A 23,709-nucleotide genomic window follows, 5' to 3' on the forward strand; every position below is an offset into this window, starting at 1 on the left:
GGGGCCATTGACTTGAAATTCAAGCATCCAAAGCATATGGTGTTCATTCGAAAGAAGTAACAGAAGGTATTGGGAAGTACAGAAAGAGGAGATCAGTTATTAGAAAAATAGAGAGATTAACAAATTAATGAATAAATAAAAATGTAAGTAAAGCATTAAAATAAATGTTGCATTGCATTAGGGTAGTAATGCATTGCAGCTTCGCTTGAACTTCTGAAGTTCCAATTCTGTATGAATAATGTTCTGTTTGTTACTGATGCATTGTAATGTCATGCGATATAGACACAAACTTCATGTGAAGCACATATGAAGTTTGTGTCTATATCGCTGCATTTTCATTTTTACTGAAGTTGACTTTTTTTTACAGTGATAGTTTTTTTATGGTTACAACAGTAAACAAAAACTACAACTATTAAGAACACATTTTACAATTTCGAATTGATTTGTCAGGTAAAGGGAAGATCATGCATAGCTATAGGTAACTGAAACATCCCTTTCTGTAGGGAAGTGTTAACCTCTGTTTGGTTTTACTTGATATTTTTCCGAAAACAGATAATTATTATTATTCATAGATTATATATGTGTGTGTGTGCGCGCGCCCGCTCATTTGTGTGTGTGTGTGTGTGTGTGTGTGTGTGTGCGCGCGCGCGAGTATGTATGATAATTAAGTTACTCATACACGTGTGACTGAATTCTAATCACAAACATTAAGCCACAAATATGCCTTCATATAGAATCCCCCTTACCAAAGGTGATTACAATTGATAAGCGCATCTACCCTGGTTAGTATTCGAACTTTGCCTTTTGGATTACACAGCTGCCTTATCCATTCGGTTATCAAGAGGAACATTAAGGAGTATATCGGCTTGATGATTATTAATATATGTATAAATATGTAAACACATTCATACGTATATCGGTAGTAATGTCTGTGGAGATTGATTGGTCAGGTGGCGAAACTCACGCAAGTCAAAGCTGTGCTTGCATATGTTAACCACTTTGTGGTTGAATAATGAATATCTGAAACGAATCCTTTTTTTATATTTTGTTATGATATCTATGTAACACGAAAAGCTCGCACGCTTACTTTTTTACTTGCAAACCTCTAGATATCTTCAGAACAGAATATAGAATTTAGGCCAAAGTCCAAGCGCTGGGACTTATGAGGTCATTCAGCGCTGAAACGGAAATTGACAGTAACACAGTAACAGTGTTTAAAGGTGTAACAGGAGGAAAACCTCGCAGTTGCATTATGCAACAATACTGCTAGGAGAGGGTGGAGAGTTAGATAGAAAAAAGAGAATATGAATGGATTTACAGCAAAAGGAATGAAAGGAGTTGCAGGTAGGGACGGAAGGGACGTTGCAATGAATCTCAAGTAATGCCTACAGTGCACCGCATAAGGTGCACTGACGGCACTACCCCCCTACGGGGAGATAGCTTCAGAGTACGTTATCGTGGGTCGATTGCCTCTTCACCATTGACTAGCCCCAGACAGCCGTGGATATGGAGCACCGTGGAGGGATCGATCTCAGCCTTTTGTTTCTCGTTTTCCCGTTTTTTCTCCCTTTCTGTAACCCGCCTTTTCTGTCCAGACCTCTTTTGTCTTGGTCTTCGACCTCTGGAAAAAAGCCGAGTATCGAGGAGTAACGCAGTGCAAAGGGTCAAGAGAGAGAGTAGTGTCGTTTCTGTAGACGAAAAAGAGGGAGAGTCTGTAGGTGGTAGCACATAGTACCTGTGGATTTTAACTTTCCCCCAGTCCCGCCTCTTTTCGTCTAGGTTCATGAAGGAAGTTAATGGCGGTTCCTGTGAATTATAAATCAAAGACCCTGTCAAACAGGGTCCATCCCGGTAGGGGGCAGTGCCGTCAGCACACCCCATGCTTTGCACTGTAGGCATTACTTAAGTTCTTTGCATCGTCCCTTCGGCCCGTAGCTGTTCTTTGCAGTGTCCCTTCAGCACCTGGCTGCAACCCCTTTCATTCCTGTGACTGTACCTCCGTTCATATTCTCTTTCTTCAATCTTGCTTTCCACCCTTTCCTAACAAGTGATGCATAGTGCAACTATGAGGTTGTCCTCCTGCTACACCTTTCGAACCTTTTACTGTCAATTTTCGTTTCAAGGCTGAATGACCTCATAGGTCCCAGCGCTTGGCCTTCGTCATAAATTCTATATTCTAATGTAAAACAGGATCCGAAGTTATCCCTTACTTTCACTGTTTAAACGTTTCCGCAGAAAAATATTTGGTGTATGACCACGTGAAAGCTTAGCAAGATTCTAGCCTCCGTTAAGAGTCAGCCTTTCTTAGAAGAAGACTTCTGGGTCTCCTTAGAGGAGACTTAAAAGCTGCAGGTTTGAGACTGTGCCAGAGATGTTAGAGCGAAGGGCTCGGAAGTAGGAAGGATTGAGTTCGCATGATACTGTGCTTTTAGCGGATGTGAGGATTAACTGTTCGTTACAGTTAATCCCTTGTAGGGGAAGTGGTTTAGTCATGGACGTAATATATATATATATATATATATATATATATATATATATATATATATATATATGTAGATATATATATATATATATATATATATATATATATATATATATATATATATATATATATATAAAAATCTTTAAATTCTTATCATTATTCACAGTTTATATCAATAATGAAACTGGATTTCTCTCATATACAAGAGGTATTCAGACCTGTGCTTGCATTACAAAGGTGCATATATGTACCATGTAAGATGTATGAGTCCATGCTGGTGATTGCATTATTGGTCCAAGTTCTCACCAATAATTTGGTATAGTATTAAAGTTTCAATAGCTGCACTCGTACTTTGATACTCTCTCACTTTCTTGTTTGATAAGTATCGACCTGAGATCTCGTAGGTGTAAAATCGCTGCTTCCTTTAAACTTATACCGTGTTTACTGATTTAGAGAAGGGTTTTAAGGACTTTCCGTATTTATTTGGCAATCAACTGCCTGCTGTCCTTACCGTAGTTAGGGATTAGACGAGAGATGATTTTATGAGCTCCTTAGGAATTTACATGCTAATATGGAAACTTACTTTGCTTCAAAAGATATTATCTGATTATTATCTTTAGACTTGTGCTTGTATGCTGATATGTAATAATGGTTTTATTGGCGTAGTTTTCTAGTCGTTTTAGAAGTTTCTTTCAGTTTTACACCATAAAAGATATTTAATTACCTTCGTAAGTTATCTGCCAGAATTCACGTGAAGGTCGGTAGACCTCCCTTTCAGATTCTCTCTCTCTCTCTCTCTCTCTCTCTCTCTCTCTCTCTCTCTCTCTCTCTCTCTCTCTCTCTCTCCATGTTTTTCTTTTTTTAAGATAACTGCTCAAATAATCTAGGGAAGTTCACAAACCTTCCGTCTAGGACACTCCCCGACAAAGTCGAACGTATTAATGGCGGAGGACAAGAAACAAGCGGGGATTTCCCGAGTAAGGGCGAGTATGGAAGGGGAGAAGCCCAGCCCATATTCACGCTGTCCGCGACTCTCTCTCTCTCTCTCTCTCTCTCTCTCTCTCTCTCTCTCTCTCTCTCTCTATGTCCCAAATAAAAGGCAAACCCCATCAGGAGCTAAGTACATCCCCAAGCCAGATAATATCAGTAGAGACAGCCAAGAAAGGCTGGGGAGGAGCTTAAGGATCTGAGGACATTAGAAAGCCTAATGGGAGGAATAATCAAGGTACGAAGGGGTAAAGTAGTTCAGTGGACGAGTTTTGACAAGTTGCTTATTAGTGCCGCAAAGAGAGTAAATGATTCATTTTAAATTTTGTTTACCTATTGCGCAAAACATCTGTTGTTGAGGATCGTGCGCCCACACACACACACACACACACAAACATATATATGTTATATATGTATATATATTATTGATATATATATATATATACATACACACATATATATATGTGAGTGTGTATGCATATATGTATATATATACAATATATTTATATATATCCATATATATGTATACATATACATGTACAATCTATATATTTATATATTATATATATATATATATATATATATATATATATATATATATATATAATGTGTGTGTATGTATATATATATATATATATATATATATATATATATATATATATATATATTCTGAATTACAGGGTAACGAACTGCAAAATATCACAAAAATATGTGGGGCATCGTGTTACTTACTTCAATAAAGCTGTAAAGTCATTTTATAACTACAATAAAACTGTGACGACATATTATAAGGAAAGTGACAGGAGGAAGGAATAACCTAAGACCACCCTTTATTTACCTAATTTCGTCGGCTTTGGATCATCAAATAAATGATGAAAATACCCCCGTCAAATCGTAAGAAATTATCCTCAGCTTAGTAACAGAATTGCTTATCAAATCCCGTACGTGGACTATGATTTACTTTATCATCTTCTTTTTTTTAACGTGCTTTTTTCCCATTTGTATGAGGTAAGCACGATGCCTTCTTTTGAAGGAGTGGGCCAGTTTAATAAGGAATGTAAGATGAATCTATACAAATATTCATTGAGAAATTACCAAACAATAACTCTTTTTGTCCACCTACGTTAAAAATCACTTAGAATTCATTGGCCCTTTATTAGTATAGAAACAATGTGTAGTAATGTTGTTACTTAGAATAATCTGAGGATCTGCATTAATGAAAGCACAATTAATTAAAGTCCAGGGTTATAAACTCTTGGTTTCATTCCTCTCAAAAAGCTCAAAGGCTATTTTAAACAAGCGGCTAAAGTTTATCACCAGTGTGTGTTAATGCCTTTAACCTCTCCTTGGGTAATCCAGAACAGCTGTTCCTCATCTGCAGTTAATCTCAAATGTAATGACCATCAATGATTTTATGCTCTTTAAAAATGGTTGATTTTTGTTAACCCGAGTCTTTTTTTGTAAGCTTTCTCTGTTGTTTGCAGTTTGCTCGAGATCTTGCACTCTGTTGTTCCACCTACCTTGTGACCGTATTATACATACATACACATATATATAAATTTATATATATATATATATATATATATATATATATATATATATATATATATACATTTACATATATGTATTATATATATATTTATATTTATATATATATATATATATATATATATATATATATATATATATATTTTGTTTGTTTATTTATTTATTTATATACTGATATACCGTGTGTCCACAAGGAATGTGGAACAACAGAGTGCAAGACCTCAAGCAAACTGCAAACAACAGAAAAAAGTTTGCAAAGAAGAACTCGGGTTAACAAAAATTAATTAATGAACATTACTGGATCTTTGTAATCAGAAATTCAGACCCTAGACATGTATACGCCACTTGAATTTTTAACCTCTTGCTTTTTTTTTTTTTTTTTGGACACTTCTCTAATGTGAGAGCCATATTTCCACAAATATTTTTATTAAAAAAAATCGTAACTGGAATGCCTTGTTCTTGATCCCGCGTCCTTGAGAAATTAATTTCAATACTAAGCCATTAAAGCGCTGTTCGAGATAAGATCTTAGCACGTATCACAAATTAAAGTTACCCCTCACATGATGACGTAATGTACATGCATTGTTAATAACTGAAGTGAGGGAATATGGTAATAAGTGCCAGATCATAAATGTATTAAATTGCCAAATGCTCAGCTTCTCGCTGTACGAAACTGTTTTGGGTAAGTTTTGTAATCTGAATACTTGGTATTCAAAAAGGAAAAATGTCAAGAAATTATTGTAGTTTGGAATGCCAGGTTTCGAGCACTCTCCACTGTAATAGAATTCCGATAATGAACTATTTGGCCACCATGAGAGTATCTACAGGAGAGTCTGTTAGATAATAACAAGAAAATGAGGTAACTACCTGATTGACTTCTCTGTGAATACGAATTGATAGGCCAGGAAAGGTAGGCGGGGTACACACTATCCAACATGCTTGTCCAGCGTGTTTGTTCAAACATCGCCATAGATTGAAACGGATGTTTGATCAAACGTCAGTATGCCTGCCGACAACGTCCATGCAACATGAGCCATAAGAAAACTAAGAAAACCTGCATAGCTATACTTGTAGCTATAGCCACTGAAAAGCCTATTAAACGAAAGAGAGTATGGATGGAGGAGTGGTACAAGAAAAAAGTAAACTATCTCAGGACAAACAGGCTGTTTGACCATCGAGTATCGAACTGCTTGTCAAACCTTCCTACCTGACCACACACTCTCAAATTGTTTTCAAATTGTTGGATCAAACACCTTGTTGGACAAGAATGTTGGATAGTGTGTACCCCGCCGTAGGAAACTGTTCTATGTTCTACGAGAATAGACGGACTTGTATTACAGACTCAAATAATACGTGGGCATCATGGAATCGCGCTTACAATCACACCCATCAATGAACGGTTTTATTAACGATCGTTTGAAACTGGTCTGTCTGCTTATGGCAGATCTGTACTCCTTGTCAAAGGGTAACCTCACAAAATCGATTGAGGAGGGAAAGCTGTACTCTCTACCTGTTCCAAATGATAGGACACAACACTGCTGGCGCAAAGGCCAAGTGGATTTGATACAGCTAATTATTACACTAAGCACATTAACTTTGATGAAAATCAGAATTGCTGGTTTACCTTTTCAGTAGTCAGAATGACAACAGAGGTAGCGAATAGTACGACACCCTTGAAATTTGCTGATTTTACAAAAAAAAAAAAAAAAAGCTGAAAATCCGGTTTTTTTTTTTTTTTTTTTTTTTTTATCATCTTGTGACCAGCAGCCGAATAGTTATGAAAGCAGTCTCGACGTGGTTGTTAATGTCTTCGAATTTTAGACGGAGGATATTAATCTAAATGGCAAGATGAGGCGGTATCTCACAGAACATGCTGTCGTTCCCTAAATCATTGAAGTGTAGTCGGGGAAAACAGCATAATGCAACACTAACAGTTATTAAACTGATAATAAATATGGTTACTTGTGACTGAACAACATTCATGTATTAAATATTGTATATTTCTCGTTTATTTTAACGATTAAATATGTTTTGTAAGTAAAACTACATGGTGTATCTCAAGTTCAGTAGAATTGAGGCATAGACAGTCAGTTATGGCAGTGCATAAAGTTTCACAACAATGATTGGGTGACAAGTTAGATTTCAGAATGTGTATTAAACATATATTCATGGAAAGTGCAAATTCATACCAGATGCTATACAGGGGAGTACAGTAGAATATACCCTATTCCAAGATCTAGGGTAACTGGAGAGGAACTTTTCAAATCACAGGGTTCTTTTTTAGTTCATTAATGAACCTGATATTCTTTCTAAAGTGTAAAGGCTTTATTTTAGTTGAATATTAACATGGTTTTATAACTTAATTATCTTTTTGTTTATTTCAGTAAATGATTCCTTTAACTGAATAGCAAATAATTGGAGCTATTTTAAATCGCTTATAACGAATGAGTTTATTAATTTGTATATTCCTTTCATCTTTGTTCATGCGGTGCACTGTAGGCATTAATTAAGGTTCTTTGCAGCGTCCCTTTGGCCCCTAGCTGCAACCCCTTTCATTCCTTTTACTATAACTCCGTTTATATTATCTTTCTTCCATCTTACTATCCACCCTCTCCAAAAAATGGATTCATACTGCTGCTGCGAGGTTTTCTTCCTGTTACGCCTTTAAAACTTTTACTCTTAAATTTTCTTTCAGCGCTGAATGACCTCATAGGTCTCAGCACTTTGGCCTAAATCTTATATTCCAGTTCCAGTTTGTTCTTGACTGGAGACTGATATGTACAAATAAATAAATGCAGGTTGTTCTGCTTCTTATTCAGAAATGAGGTTATCAGTTCTCCTACGGAATCGAAATGAACAGTGAAAGTGACCTCTATAACATTCTTATCCATCATTGTCTCAAGCATTGCTCAGGTATTTCGGGTGCTCCTCTTTTTCGTCACTTGAGGGGCCAGAGTCAGTGACAGTTGATCTCATCATCGACCTCTCATCCTATTTATATACTTTAGATCATCTTTTTCCTTGCCGTGAAGTTGCCACTCGTTTCATTTTCCCAGCCTCACAAGGTTCATATAACTGTTACCCCGTCGTCTTTCCTGTTGCCCCGTAGGGGTAGCGCCGTCAGTACACCTCACTTTGTGCACTGTCGGCATTACTAAAGGGTGTTTACAGAGCCCCTTAGGCCCCTAGTTGCATTCACATTTTAGGCTTTTACTCTACTTTACTTCCATTCCCGCTTTCTTTTTTGAGTCTTACTCTCCAGTGCCTTTGTTGCTTCTTAGTGCAACTGTGGAGTTTCTCCCAGTCCACCTTTAGATCCTTGTACTTCATTGCCTTTATTTTCTGGATCTCTTTATATCGCTGTCCACCCACTCCAGTTCTCTCTTTTTACTGTCTTAAACATTGAATGGCTGAAAGTACCCCAGTGCTTGGCTTGACTGCATAAGTTTCATAAATCAATCGGCCACACTTTCGTGTGATCGCTCTATCGGGAATAGCTACCTTCCTTGGACTGCTCAACTGATGTATTTCTCTTCCTTTACACTTCCAATGCGTTCAGTACGATGATCTGTTTTTCTTGATTCTTGTAACCTTATCTCTTATAGAAGGCAACGCTGTCGCACCCTTCACTGTAACAATGCATTCAATCCCCGTCCCTTGGTCGTCCATTAAAAAAAATGTATTTCGTGTCAAGTATTAATATGCCTCCCAAATTCAATTACAAACTTTTTACGTTGTTGTGGAGGACATTCTAATTTTGGACAAAAAAAGGAACTCGTCTCAACTACTTATTGAGAATTGAGATAGGAATGGAATTAGGACTTTGAGATCTGGTGTCCCAACTTCCGATTGGAAAATGTCTCTCTGAATTCGAGACTTCGCGCGATGAAGTTCATTACTCCTGAATAGCTCTCCATTTTTTATCTGACGGAGAGAGAGAGAGAGAGAGAGAGAGAGAGAGAGAGAGAGAGAGAGAGAGAGAGAGAGAGAGAGAGAGAGAGAGAGAGAGAGGAGAGGTTTGTCCCCAGGTTTTTTTCATTGATGTGACGCTTGTTAATTTGTTAATTAATTCATTTGTGACTGTAGATAACGATGAAATGATAATAATAACACATTAATACACTAGAATATCATTTAAAGTCATTAGTAAAATCATATATCCAAACTCTGAGATATATACAGTAAGTATATGAACTTTGACAATGCTGTCATTCCCTCCTTCCACATATTTTTCATTTAAATATGCGAAAGGAATGCGGAACCCTTTTCTGCAAGTCTGCCAGGATGTAGGTGGAAAGGTCTTGCTTGTCAGACTAAAGGCCACGGGAGATGTACAGGCTCAGGACAGGTAAACAATGGCTAGAACTGGCTTCCCTGTCTACGTCGGGGCAAGGAGGACCCTGCTTCATTATTTGTGCATTTTTGTGTGTGCGTGTTTTTTTTCCTTGTTGATTTAGGACGGCAGTGAGCAGAGAAAGAAGTAAATAGATCTGTGTGAAAGGAAAATAGCTCTTTTATTTAGAATTCTGTTAAAATTCTGTACTCTATCAAGCATTACTGGTCATGATGTGTGCGCTACTGTAACCAGTGGTTACATCCTCTTCCAAACCTAGGACCCCATATTGACACTATGGGGTATATACATAGGCAAAAATCTATGGAGATCTTATATATATATATATATATATATATATATATATATATATATATATATATATATATATATATCATGAAGCTACAAATGTCGCTTAATATCAAATCAACGCTGCCTCGGGAATATTCCCGAGGCAGCGTGGATTTGATATTAAGCGACATTTGTAGCTTCATGATTGTATATAAATCACGGTGTGATAAAAAATGTCATATATATATATATATATATATATATATATACAGTATATAGTCTGTATATGTGCATAATTTGCATTATGGTTTATTATCCTTGAAAGTCACGGGCAAGCTACAATAACGCTCTCCAATAGTTTTTTTTTTTTTTTTGTTCAGTGCGGTATTATTATTATTATTATTTAAATTCGAGCCGTTTAGGCGTTCATTGATTTCCCGGCGGAATGCTAGACGTGACCTAAATTTCTCAACTTACTTTCGCATCCATTGATGTAAAACGAAAGAGATGGATCTTTCGATCTCCTTGTTTTATGGTTCGTGTATCCCAGAACTGTCGTTCCGGTGGTGTTTCTTAGCTTACTTCGTTTTAACCGATGATCGTTTATTTATTCCCGACGTCTGTCTGTTTTCTGTAGCATTTGACCAGTATTTACGGAAACATTCGCCTTTTTTCTTTGTTGCGTCTTTTCTCTTTCGTAAAATACTTCTTATAATTTGTGTGTTGCTTTATTTTTGTTATATGAATGGATATGCATATGTTTAATATATATATATATATATATATATATATATATATATATAGTATATATATATATATAAATATATATATATATATATATATATATATATATATATATATATATATATATATTGGTTAAGTAATGAGAGTAAACAGAAACCAGAGAGTTATAATAAAATAAATGTTATTATGGATGGTTGAAGTATGGCAACGGTTGATTCCTATATGTAATTTGGATTGAATATAATGGATTATGATCGGATTAAAGAAGAGGCTCCTTGCAGAATAAATGTAGGGGGGGTGCGTACAAGATTGGAAAGAGATTTGCAATATCTCTGGAAGCCAAAGTGGGAATGCTTGAAGGAATTCTCGAGCCAGCTTTCATTTTTGAAAGTGGAGACAGTACGGTTGAAGTAAGCGTTGATGACGAAAATTTGGAGATATATAGAAGTGGTAAAATGTTTAGCATGGATTAAAGTATTTTGGAATGGATTGTCTTGGTAAAAGAATGGACGAAGATAGGTTAGTGCAAATGGTGTGAAATTCGGAGATGTCGAGGGGAAGGAGTAGAGCAACACTTAGAAAGTGTTGGATAGGTGACTGAGAGAGGTATTTGAAACAACGGGTCTTAATGTTTTGAGAGAAAGAGAGCGCATAGAGGATAGCAGTTAATGACGCAGTGTGCGAGGGGGGGTTTGATGCTCTGCTGATGAGATTATGTGTTAGTATGTGATGCGGCTAATGTTGTAGAAGTTTGTGCACAGAGGTTTCATCTGGAATTTAACAGTCCAAGCATGAATACGAAAGTGACCATTGTGTTCATTTTTAGTTTTCTGTAAAAGAAAGCTGTTGAGATGGCTCTGTCTGTCCGTCCCCACTTTCTCTGTCCGCCATCATCTTAAAAACCACTAAGGCTAGAGGGCTGCAAATTGGTATGTTGATCATCCACCCTCCAATCATCAAACATACCAGATTGCAGCCCCCTAGCCTCAGTAGTTTTTATTTTTTTGAGGTTAAAGTTAGTCCTGATCGTGCATTTGGCAACAGTATAGGACAGGCCACCATCGGGCCGTGGCTGAAAGTTTCATGGGCCGCGGCCCATACAGCCCTACGCGATTTTTACTTCTTTCCTCTTGAGTCACCTCCTGGTAAGGGAAACGTGTTAATATATATATATATATATATATATATATATATATATATATATATATATATATATATATATATATATATATATATATATATACATACATATATATATATATATATATATATATATATATATATATATATATATAAATATATATGTGTCTGCATGCATATACTGTATACCATGCTTCTTCGTGTGCGTGCGAAATCATATCAGCGAGTCGTTAATCACAAGGCAGCGCTCCGTGGAAGCGCAGATGAGTTGTTTATTGAAGATTAATAAAAAATGGAAACGACTGAAATTAATTATCCGAAAAATGTTGGAGAAAAACCGGGATTAAAAAACTGAGCAGTAATCAGGTTTCAGGCTCTGGTAACAATGGTGGCACGGGGGAAAAATCTGGGTGTGTGTTGCAATGGGGCTGGCTGGCTGGTCTTGCTGATAGAATGTGGAACGAAATAATTAATCGATGCAGTATTAAATGGCCGGGTTATGTTGTCGCCTAATTTGAAAGGTTCTCTGTGAGGAAACTGATTTTTGGGGTATGAATAAGAGATAAATGGGTGGATATATGTGGTTTGTATATTAGTACAAATATGTTCATACAACTTAAAATTTATTTACTATATCTTTATACATATATATAGAATATATATATATGTTTATATATTTATATATATATACTGTATATATAATGTATATACAGTATATATACACAAACACACACACACACACATTACCTTTTATATTCTTCGTTCATATTCGCATATTCTTCCCAGCTATGTCCATTTATCTCTCCATCTCTCTATCTCTCCATCCCCTGTAGGAGACTGTGTCAGAATAACGCCGGGCTGACTCACACCTCTTGGATCAATAACACCCAATGATTTCACTTCAATTTGAATGGTTTGAAAGGCTCTACCTCACAGCCTGCCGAAAAATAAAGCGAACAAAGATGAAAGAAAAATGGCCCTTGATGTTTGGACGATTGGTGTATGAAAGCAATTCTGGTATTGCTGACTTTTGCGGCTTGATAGGTTATACGGGATTGAGTATTGTTGAGTTTCGCTGAAAAGCAAGCGCTCACACGCACTGTGAATATATATACAGTATATATATATATATATATATATATATATATATATATATATATATATATATATATATATATATATATATATATATATATATATGTGTGTGTGTGTGTGTGTGTGTGTGTGTGTCTGTGTATACACACGCACACACACACATACACATACGCATATATATATATATATATATATATATATATATATATATATATATATATATATATATATATAGATAGATAGATAGATACACATACATACATTCATACATACAGTACATATAGTTGCTTCAACTCGGAGAGTAGCAAAGTTCCTCTGAAAAATTTCATCACTCTTGTGTTTCCTGTGCTTTATTTTCCACAAATCTCCACTTATCTTTATCCTCCCCTCTCATAGTTCTCATCCAGTATGGGCGGATGTCAACTCTCCTGATAGCCAGATGAGGCGCATGTAACTCACTATCATATACTATTCTCACTGAAGTAGGGTGAAGGACATGTCCATGCCATCTCCACATCCATTTTATCATCATTTTATCTGCTTATTGAACTTATGTAATTTCCCTCGTGGTTTCATTTCTTTTTTTCTCTTATCCTGATATCTGACAATTAATATTCTTCTGAAATCTTTATTTTTAAATCAACAAAGGCTTTCAGATAGTTCCATTACCATACCATGACTCATGTCGTAGTGTTAAAGATCATACTAGGATAATATACAATGCTAATTTCGAAGGCTTTTTCATCTGTTTGATTTCTAAATATTATTATATGTTCAGCCTTCCCTTCTTTAATTTCCCTTTGCTTTCAGACTTTCGCTAAATTCCAGTGCAAGACATCCTGTACTGGATATCATTATTCCTGAATATCTGAAAGATCGAACTTCATTAATCCTTTCTCTATCTAGTGATATTTCATCCGTTTGTTTCTACATTGTCCTCATTGTTTTCTATTTTCCGTAGATTTATCTCAAGTCCCATATTTGTTAAGCAAGCTTGTAAGTCTTATGGTGTCTGCCGGTTAAAATAGCATCATCTGCGTATTCTAGGTCTATTGCCTTTCTATCGTTACTCCAATCTGAACCTTCTCTTCCATCTGCAACCGTTTTTTTTTTCTTTGTAAAATCCGTGAGAAGAGGAGACAGCTTAGGTAAAGCAACATGACTTTGCAGCGAGCCACAATTTACTGCAAATTCATAGGGCAAGACTCCATCACCATTAACTTTGTATGTGTGCCTTCATGGATACTTTTAATTAGCTGTATATATTCAACAAAAAGGGCATGGTGACGTAAGACATTCCATAATACTGGTCTGTCATAACATAATATATAAAAATTTCACATGTTGCTGCAGAACATTTTTTCAACACTGATTATTAATCCACACATTTACCTATTCTAAAACCAGATTGATCATCACTAAGCAATTGGTAATTTTCGTCCTCTAGCCCATTACAAGTATACGGAATATCGTCTTCACGCCCGACATTCTCTCGGTTCACCTTTCTTGGTATCGTTGCTCTGAATATCAATTCACAGTCATGAGGCTTTGACTCTTCATTTCATATGTTGTAAAACAATTTAATATGTATATGATTTGTCATTTAATTTGCAGGTAAAATCGTCGTGCAGTGGGCCATCCCAGTCCGATGCCTTCCATTTTCTAAGTTCTTTATCATCGATTCCTCTTCAGAAACCATGGGTTGATTCATGAGTACATTCACATCTTCTTGCGCTTCTGGTATATCAGTCCAGTCATCGCTCTCTACTCTTCATGGCCTCGCAAAAAATGTTTCGCCCAGAATTGTCTTTCTTCCTCTTCGGGTATTAATAATCCAGCATTTCTTTTGACAGTTATCTTCCTCTTTTTCACCCATGGATATTCCATTAATTATGCATATATATATATATATATATATATATATATATATATATATATATATATATATATATATATATATATATATATATATATATATATATATGCATGCTCGTGTCACTAAATAGCACGTGACAATATATTCAGCCAAGGCCACAAATAAAATAAAAGAAGGAGTACCAAGCGCTTTCGTGTTATTTCAACACATTTTCGAGGTACAATATATATATATATATATATATATATATATATATATATATATATATATATATATACATATATATATATATATATATATGTATATATATGTATATATATATATATTATAAATGTTATGTGTATATATATATAAATATATTTATTTTACAGAGAACATATTTTTGATAGAGAAAGATAAGTCTAAACACATGCTTCTTTCTGTGGTATTTAAGGATAACGGTAACGGTAAATGTCTCGTTCTTCCTAGGCTCCTCGATGGTATCTGTTCCATGAATTAAGCTTCATGGCAAGTAAAGCGTTCAAAAACGAAAAAATAAATACAGCCGTGGCCAAGGTTTGATAGATCAGTAGATCAAGTGAATTCATCAGTGATACGACTAGTTCATAAAAAAGATGTTCTGCATAGTGTTTCAGCAGTGTTGTATTGCCTCTTTAAAATTGCTGATTATGGAATTTCTCCTTGACCCATCATCTTATGTAAGGCGTCCTTTTTATGGATGCTTTGCCGTTAGAGGATTTACTTCTTAATTCAGAGGGGCAAAAATTCAGCGTCTTTTAGACATTAGAATTCTTGCCCTACAAATTATCAATTCATGCAGACTGTCTCCAACTTCCACTTACTTAATTAAAAGTGAAAGAAAACGAAAGCCATAAAACTTAACTTTAGGGGTGAATTTAACACATTAAAATATAAAGGAAAACTATCGCAAAGTGTAAGTATTTTTAATTTAGTTTCTCTTCCTTCGTTATTTACTGTGCACTTCTTGCTCTTTCCTTTCGTTCCAGATGCTTTTCTTTTGACTATGAAATGCCGTAGAGCTGTTTAGAATGTTATACTTGAATTATTCTTTAGACAGAAATACGGGTGTAATTAAGGCATTACGATCAGGCTTATTCTCGAGATTTCGTAACTCAAATACCCTGGCACTGCCATAATGAACCCATTAGGCTTAAGACCGTGGTTTGGATAAGTTGAAGTTAGTTTGGCTATTTTACCAATCCAATTTGGGGAAGTTTCAGTTCTACGTCGGATTAGGTTAACTCGGACCAGGCCTTAGGAAGGGAACCTCAAGGAGCACCTTTCCGGCTATTTTTTTGTCAGTGCACCTCATGCGGTGCACTGTAGGCATTACTCCAGGTTCTTTGCAGCGTCCCTTTGGCCTTAGCTATAACAGCTTTCATCCCTTTGTCTGTACCTCTGTTCGTGTTCTCTTTCTTCCAGCTTACTCTCCACCCTCTCCCAACAGTCGTTTCATAATGCAACTGCGAAGTTCCTCCTATTAAACCTTTCAAACCTTTTTACTCTCAATATTCGTTTCAGCGCTGAATGGCCTAATAGTTTCCACGTGTGGCCTTTGGCCAAAATTCTGTATTTCATTCATTAATTTTTCGGCCATTTTTTATATATTAATTTATTCCTGGAAGACCGTGCCTTTTTATTGATTACGCCTGGATTTTATCGCTATTAATGGTCTAGATATTGAATTTGCTTTCACTTTTCTGCGGATGCTCTCTCTCCTGTTTACGTGGGCGACAGTGCCAAGCGTACGGAAGACTCGACTAGTTCTCCTTTAGCCTTCAGTTATCTTTCATTACTCAGCTTGCAGCGTCTGAAATTATACTGGATTTTAATCACGTACAAGTACGTTGTGAATGATTATGCTTTTGGAGTATGTATGAGCAGATGTGCTTACAAAAATTATTTCTGTGTTCACTTTGTATTGAGTGCTGCTTTGTTGATATATATATATATATATATATATATATATATATATATATATATATATATATATATATATATATATATATTGTATATGTATGTATGTGTGTATGTATGCATATGCGTAGAAAAACATGTACTAAGCATATTTCTCAGTATAATTGTAAGTTTATATATATTTATATATGTGTGTGTGTTTATGTGGTGTTTGCGTGCGTGTTATATATATATATATGTATATATTATTTATACATACATATATATATATATATATATATATATATATATATATATATATATATATATAAATATAAAATGTATGTATTTATTTATGTATGTAGGTGAGAGAGAGAGAGAGAGAGAGAGAGAGAGAGAGAGAGAGAGAAACAGCGTTGCCGAGATTGAAATGGATTCCTGGAACGTAGCGATAGAATAATTAATACATATTACCAACATCTCCCGCATCTTCCGAACATAAGGCCTACTTATGTTAAAGTATACTAGTTTACATACCTTTGTGTGTACACTGGACCTTTTCTACCTCTACCTTTAGCTGAAACAAAAAAAAGGGATATTCTTTAATTTTATAGATGCCTTTGTCCTTGTTCCATTACCAACACAACATTATTAGATTATGGTGTATTGTTTACCAACGATTTTTGAAAATTAGACAGCATTTGGTTCAGTTTTTACCATTAGCTTGATTAATATATATCTGTGGTTATGCAATGAGTATGATGTTCGTAAGTGTGTTTTTGTTGCGTTTAACTGAAGTTATCAGTGTGAAAAGAGATCATTAAGCCCTCCGCTGTATAAGTGTCCTGTGCAGAATCTCAGGTCACTGATGAGATTTTATTTCAATATTTGTATTATCATTGTCTGTATGGGTTTTTCCTTAAATTATTTTTACCACTGTAATGTACAGTATAGTAATGTGTCATTTTTTCCCCATATTAACAGTGGACAATACAGTGAACAATATAATGGACCGGTAGCAGCATTTATACTAGGCTATACGGAGACCTAGTGACGATAATTTTAAAATATAAAGCAAAACTATTGCCATTGATTCCTACCCAAACTCACTTTGTTAACTCATCTTGTGTGTACCTTTTCTAAGGGAAAAGTCATTGAAATAAGACGTTAAAGCTAGATCATCGGTGGAACAACTATAAACCTCACAAGGTGATTAATTTAAAATATTTGCTAATTGCAAATTGCTCCTGAAAGGACAGACTTTGATTTGTTGAAGACGACAGTGTGGAGGAAATGTTCACTATTTAGTAGGCTAGAAACGATCTTTGCACATTTTCAGACAAGTCGTGTTATGAATATTAAGGAAGTCTGGAATAGGATCTTTTGGAGGGAGTGTCAGTGATAAGGGTATTGCATGGTACTCCAGGGAGTCTTTCGTAACTGAAGACGTGAACCGTAATTCAGTAGCTATCAGTGTATCTGTAGGAACCTTAACATTGACAACTTGTACTTTGAGTAGAAAAGGAATACGTAGCGACGGTATGAAGTACAAACCCTGTACGTGTCGTATTCTTTTAATTTTCTGTAAATGAAAACTACCGAGATAGTTATTTGTCTGTCCGTCCACACTTTTTCTGTCCGCCCTCAGATCTCAAAAACTGCTGAGGCTAGAGGACTGGAAATTGGTATGATGATCATCCACCCGCCAATTGTCAAACATACCAAATTGCAGCCCTCTCGTCTCAGTTGTTTTTATTTTAATCAAGGTTAAAATTAGCCATGATCTTGCGTCTGGCACCGCTATAAGGGGCCAACAATAGAGGCCACCGCCGGGCCGTGGCTGAAAGTTTCATGGGTCGCGGCTGAGAGTTTCGTGGGCCATGGCTGAGAGTTTCATACAGCATTATACGCTGTGCAGAAAGCTGAATTGGGCCGAAGAATCGTCGCATTTTTTACTTGTTTACTCTAGGGTAGCCCCTCACGAGCAGATTTTCTGATATCTTTACCATCTTTCTGCCAAACGTTGCACCAAGGGGCCAACATTGGTGGCAAAATTGCATGGTTTACTTTCGCCACCAATGTTTACCCTTTGGTGTAAATTTGGCAGCCAACAAGATGCTAAAGAATTCAGAAAACTTACTCCTGAGACACCGCCTAAAGCATGTTTCCTTCTCTATTTGTAAGAAAGGCTATGGCCTGAGATGAGAGACTTTCCAGGGAGTAGAGTGAGTGTAAATAAACTGGAGTAGGGAGAAGATGGAGACCTTCTGACTTATTTTCTTTATCTTCTTTTTATTACAGTGTCAGAGTAGGGGACGAGACCTTGTTCCGACAGTCTATGAATATTCTACAAGCTCTCTCAGTCTCTCTGTATCACACGCATTTATGGTAGATGAGGCCAGTGAGTGCGTGTGTCTTACTTACATACGTATGCACTTAATCATAGTTTTTTCAGATATTTTTAAAGGGCTCCAACTTTTAAGTTTTAAATTATTGCAGTGAATAAAATAGTTATTAACTGGTTCACTTCGTTTGTGATTTCACCAAAATATTCATAAAATTGCTGAACACATATTATGTCGTTAGTGAGTTGTTCCATTGGCCATATTTAAGGTTATTTCCATTAATGTTTTTATTGGTGCGTTGTCCAGAACACACTCTCAGATGCCATTATTTTTCAGTGATTTTTTCCACTGACCTCGATTTGTATTATTTCTTCTTTTTTCCTTCTTTGCAATATGAATTTTGGCGATGTGGTGAACTAAAATACCAGTGTGGGCGAAATAAATTGCTAACGTTTCGAAATACTTGAGTAATTCTAGGTCGTTCTGGAACTTGAAAGAAGAATGATGCTGGGAAATTAGTAACGTGTGATGGGAGAAAATATTCAAATTTAATACAAGGAAATAATGATAATGCTTTCTTTAAAGATCTAAACATATCGTTAGCAATTTTAACAAGGAAGTTTCAAGACTGATCATCAGTGAGATAACGGGAAATTAAGTATATCTCAGCCCTGACGAAAACTAAGGACATGTGGTTTATCATTCAAAAAGAAATACTGATAATTTAGGCTTCTAGCTGGGCCAACCGCATCATTTTTTTTTTTTTTTATGCTGGCAGCGTTTCAGTTAAATGCACCGGGACCAAACTTTTGAGGCTTATAGTTTGAGGTTCTTCTGTCGACATTTTTTATCACATTTAGGTCATCCTTCCTTATTGCTCTTTGTGTTATGTTCTGGTCTAGCCATATCTATTTCTAGTCAATCTTGTGATACTTCTGATATTTACTCGTTCTTGGCCAAACCATTTTGTATACATATGTTTTTTTCGATCCAGGGATAATATTCCTCGTTGCTTGTATTTAAGTAGAGGCATTTTACCTGTAATAGGCTAGTATCCAATTTTTGTGTATATGCTTTAATTCCTTAAATTGAAAGGATTTTCTCTTGACATCCATCACTGATTGCTTTGCATCCCTCTGCCTCCCAGGTAAACCGAGAATTGGGTAAGGGGGAAAGGTCGAAAACGGCAACAATTGTCTCAATATCAGAAATGGCTTATGATGGAAGAGACGTTTAAGAGGAAACTTCCCTGATTCTCTGTCTTTTACAAGAGAGAGATTGACCTATTCATCTTTCTCTTTCTCTTTCCTCACGACCAACTTTCTTTTGTTTTTCTTTCATTTTTTATACCTCTACTTTGTGCCGTCACTTTAATGAACCTTTTGCAATTTAAATTTCTTGTCTGGTTTAATTCTCAGACTCTAACTTTTCCTCTGATTGTTTGTACTGCCCTTTTCTCACTTTTTCTTGAATAATTTTATCCCCATTTATTTTCCTTGACTCTCTCTCTCTCTCTCTCTCTCTCTCTCTCTCTCTCTCTCATAGTAACGTAATAATAGTAGTCCTCAATCCACAAGGTAGTAAGTTGAATCTCGACTTGTTTTAACCGTAGAGTTTTAAGTACATATCCAGTTTTAATCCTCTAGTTCAGATTTCTGTCTATTTTCTTCTTGAAATTTCTATTGTATGGACTTTTGTTGATTGAAATTCTGGGTGATATCTGTTTTAGTTAGTACCTTTAGAAGATGGATAATATTATGGAGAACAGAGGAGATGGAGTATATTTTTGTGCTCATGAGAATTATTTTTAGCTAGGGGACTAGCCTTCTCTTTCTTCTCGTGGGAACCTTGTTGCAATGGAAATGAAACCTCGCAGGATATTTGAAAGCAAATGGAACGAAGTTCTATTAACCTTAAAGATATGTATGAAAAACATCTGTGTTAAGATAAAAAGCTGGCTATTGTCTAGGCTATGAGAATTAGGGGCAGATACTTTCACGTAAACAAAGGATTATATTTAATGAAATCAGATGTGGATATAAGAGAACTCTGAGAACAGATGTTATTTAAAAGTAATAAGTCCATAACTGTAACTCGCAGTTTACAGTTAGGTAAACAAAAGTATCTGAAGAAATGTCTCATCTATGTCATCTGGTTGAATAGCGTGCATTTTATCGAAGGGGTAAGGCCCACCTACACAGACATGTATATCTGCAGTCTCTCATTCTCGAAATAGCGGAGAAACCTGAATGTTTCAAAGTCAAAATTATGGATATTTATTCAGTTATTATAAAATGCAACTTCAAATTTTTTATTAGTGTATATCGTCTTGTTAAAGGAATCCTTATAACACTTCAGGAGTGAATATATACTAGGAAAAGTAAACAAACGAGATCTCTGCCGGTGTATCGTATGTAGTGGCTCATGTTGTGAACATTTTCTGCACTTGGTATGTGCCGGTGATTCAGCAGTTAGATGGTGACATTAGCAGTAACTCTTCAGAAATTAAAGGATGGAAGGAGAGCGAAATATTCAAAAGTTGAAGAATGAAAGGAGCAACAACTACTCAGAAATTAAGGATAAAGGGACCTGTAACTGTTCAGGAGGAAAATATAAACGACCATTCAGAATTTAAACACTGCGAATAGCAGTAACTACTCTGAAGAAAAAGTATGGAACGATCATTAACTATTCAATAGTAAAAATAGGAAAGAGTAATTAGTATTCAGAAGTTAAAGGGTTAAGGGAACGAGTATTATTTATAGGTCTAAAGATGAAAGGTACAGTAACTATTCAGGAGTTAAACGATATAAGGAGTAGTACAGTAACTATCTATAGTAGTAACTATCCATAAGTTGAAGGATGAAAGGAACAACAACTATTCTGAAGTTAAAAAGATCAAAGGAGAAGCCTGTATTCCATATTTGAAGGAAAAAAGAAGGTATATCTATTCAGAAGCTCAAAAGATATGAAGCAATAATTATCAAGGCGTTTATGGGGTGAAAGGAGCACCAACTATTCAGAAGCTGAGGGCAGAGGGGAGCAGTAACTTTTCAAAAGTCACTCGATGATAGAAGTGATAACTGTTTGAAGGTTAAAAGATCACAGTAGCAGTAACAAATCAGAAGATAAAGGATTAAAGAAGCAATAACTATTCAGAAGTTAAAAGACGAAAGATTCAATAACTACTCAAAACCTAGGGACTGGAAGGAGCGACAACTGTTCAGAGTTTAAAGGAGGAATGGATCAATAATTACTTAGAAAAGTTGAAAGGAGTAATAACAATGCAACATGTAAAGGAAGAAAAGCACTATAACCATTGTCGTAATGTTCTCTGAAGCTAGTCTCTGTTATGGAAACACGCATATGTACACACATATATACATACATGATTTTATGTACACCAACGGTTTCTGGTTAAAAATTACCTCATAACTGATGCATCATTACCCAGTTTAACAGTATCCCGTTCTTGTACAGTGTATTGATTTAACCTAGAACTAATTAGGGTAAGAGTGTGTTAATTACCGTCCTTGCATGCAAGTAATTACCCCTTAATCCCATTCTTGACCAGGTAACTGTGCTTAATGAAAGAGTCTTGAAGCAAGCATTGACCGTTCAACTCATACCTGGCACAGAGAATCCTTCCTCTGGGAAACTGAGGTAACACATTACTAAGAAGAGGTGAACATCTGCTGATGCAATTAGATGTTTCCTTTTTTTCGCCTTTTGGGTTGGAATCTGATTTTTCTTCTTGTTCTTCTTTTTTTTCCTTTTTCGTCTCCTCCTCCTCCTCCTCATCTTCTTCTTCTTCTTCTTCTTCTTCTTCTTCTTCTTCTTCTTCTTCTTCTTCTTGTGTCTCACAGATTCCTCCAGTGATTCACCTATGACAAAGAAATGATGAGAAATAAAACGAAAGAGAGAAGAGTAGGAGAGGCCTGGATTAGAAGGCCTGTGCAAGAGAGGAACTAATTTTATTCCCGGCATCTTTAAAAAGAAAAAAAGTCTCACATTCAGGTAATTTGATCTCAGAATTTTTCCCTTTTGAGGGACTTTTCTTGAAGCGAAATTTCTTTCTTCTTTTTTCTTTGCCTGTTTACTTCATCTTTCCTTTGCCCCCAACCCATCTTCCCTTTTCGTGGAATCTTGTGTGCCCTCTCATGCTCATTTGGACTCAAGCCTTCGCTTTGAAAGACACTAACTGGAGATTACACAATATGAGCTACGAATAGCAGAGATGAAATGCTCTCTCTCTCTCTCTCTCTCTCTCTCTCTCTCTCTCTCTCTCTCTCTCTCTCTCTCTCTCTCTCTCTCTCTCTCTCAGAACACACACATATATGTATATATATATACATATATATATATATATATATATATATATATATATATATATATATATATATATATATATATATATATATATATATATAAATGTATATATATAATATATAAATATATACATTTATATACATAATTATGTATATATATAAGTATATGTATATATATTTATATATATATATATGTATGTATGTATGTATGTATATATATGTGTGTATACATTAGATGAATAGAGAGAGAGAGAGAGAATTTTTTTTTATAAAAATGCTGTACCAAATGCAGTGGCAAATTATTTTCAGTCAGGGAAAGGCACCGAGTTGGAATAAAAAGTACAAATGTGAGAGAGTGAGAAGCCTTAAAGGTGGAAATACGTGGCTTCACCCACAGGCAGCAAATATAAGAGTTGGAGGTCACAGGGCGCATGCGCATTCGTGTGGACGTCGTCGAAGAACACATGAAAATGATAATATATTTTAATATTTCCAATGTCTCTCAGTTATTTTTTCTTGAATGTATATAATCTTGGGCGATATGTACCTGTAGTCTCTATCATACTGTTAAAAATCGAAAACTTGTGCTTACTAAATTGTATTATAAGTGCGATGCTGAATAT

General features: G+C 35.6%; 1 protein-coding gene across 3 annotated transcripts in view; it reads left to right on the forward strand.

Moving 5' to 3' along the window:
• The window catches only part of LOC136852592 (WSCD family member AGAP003962-like), an 866,331-nt gene that overhangs the window by 648,955 nt on the left and 193,667 nt on the right, over window positions 1-23,709 (forward strand). The window lies entirely within an intron of this gene.

This window comes from Macrobrachium rosenbergii, chromosome 25 (genome assembly GCF_040412425.1).
Source record: "Macrobrachium rosenbergii isolate ZJJX-2024 chromosome 25, ASM4041242v1, whole genome shotgun sequence".
Taxonomy (NCBI): domain Eukaryota; kingdom Metazoa; phylum Arthropoda; class Malacostraca; order Decapoda; family Palaemonidae; genus Macrobrachium; species Macrobrachium rosenbergii.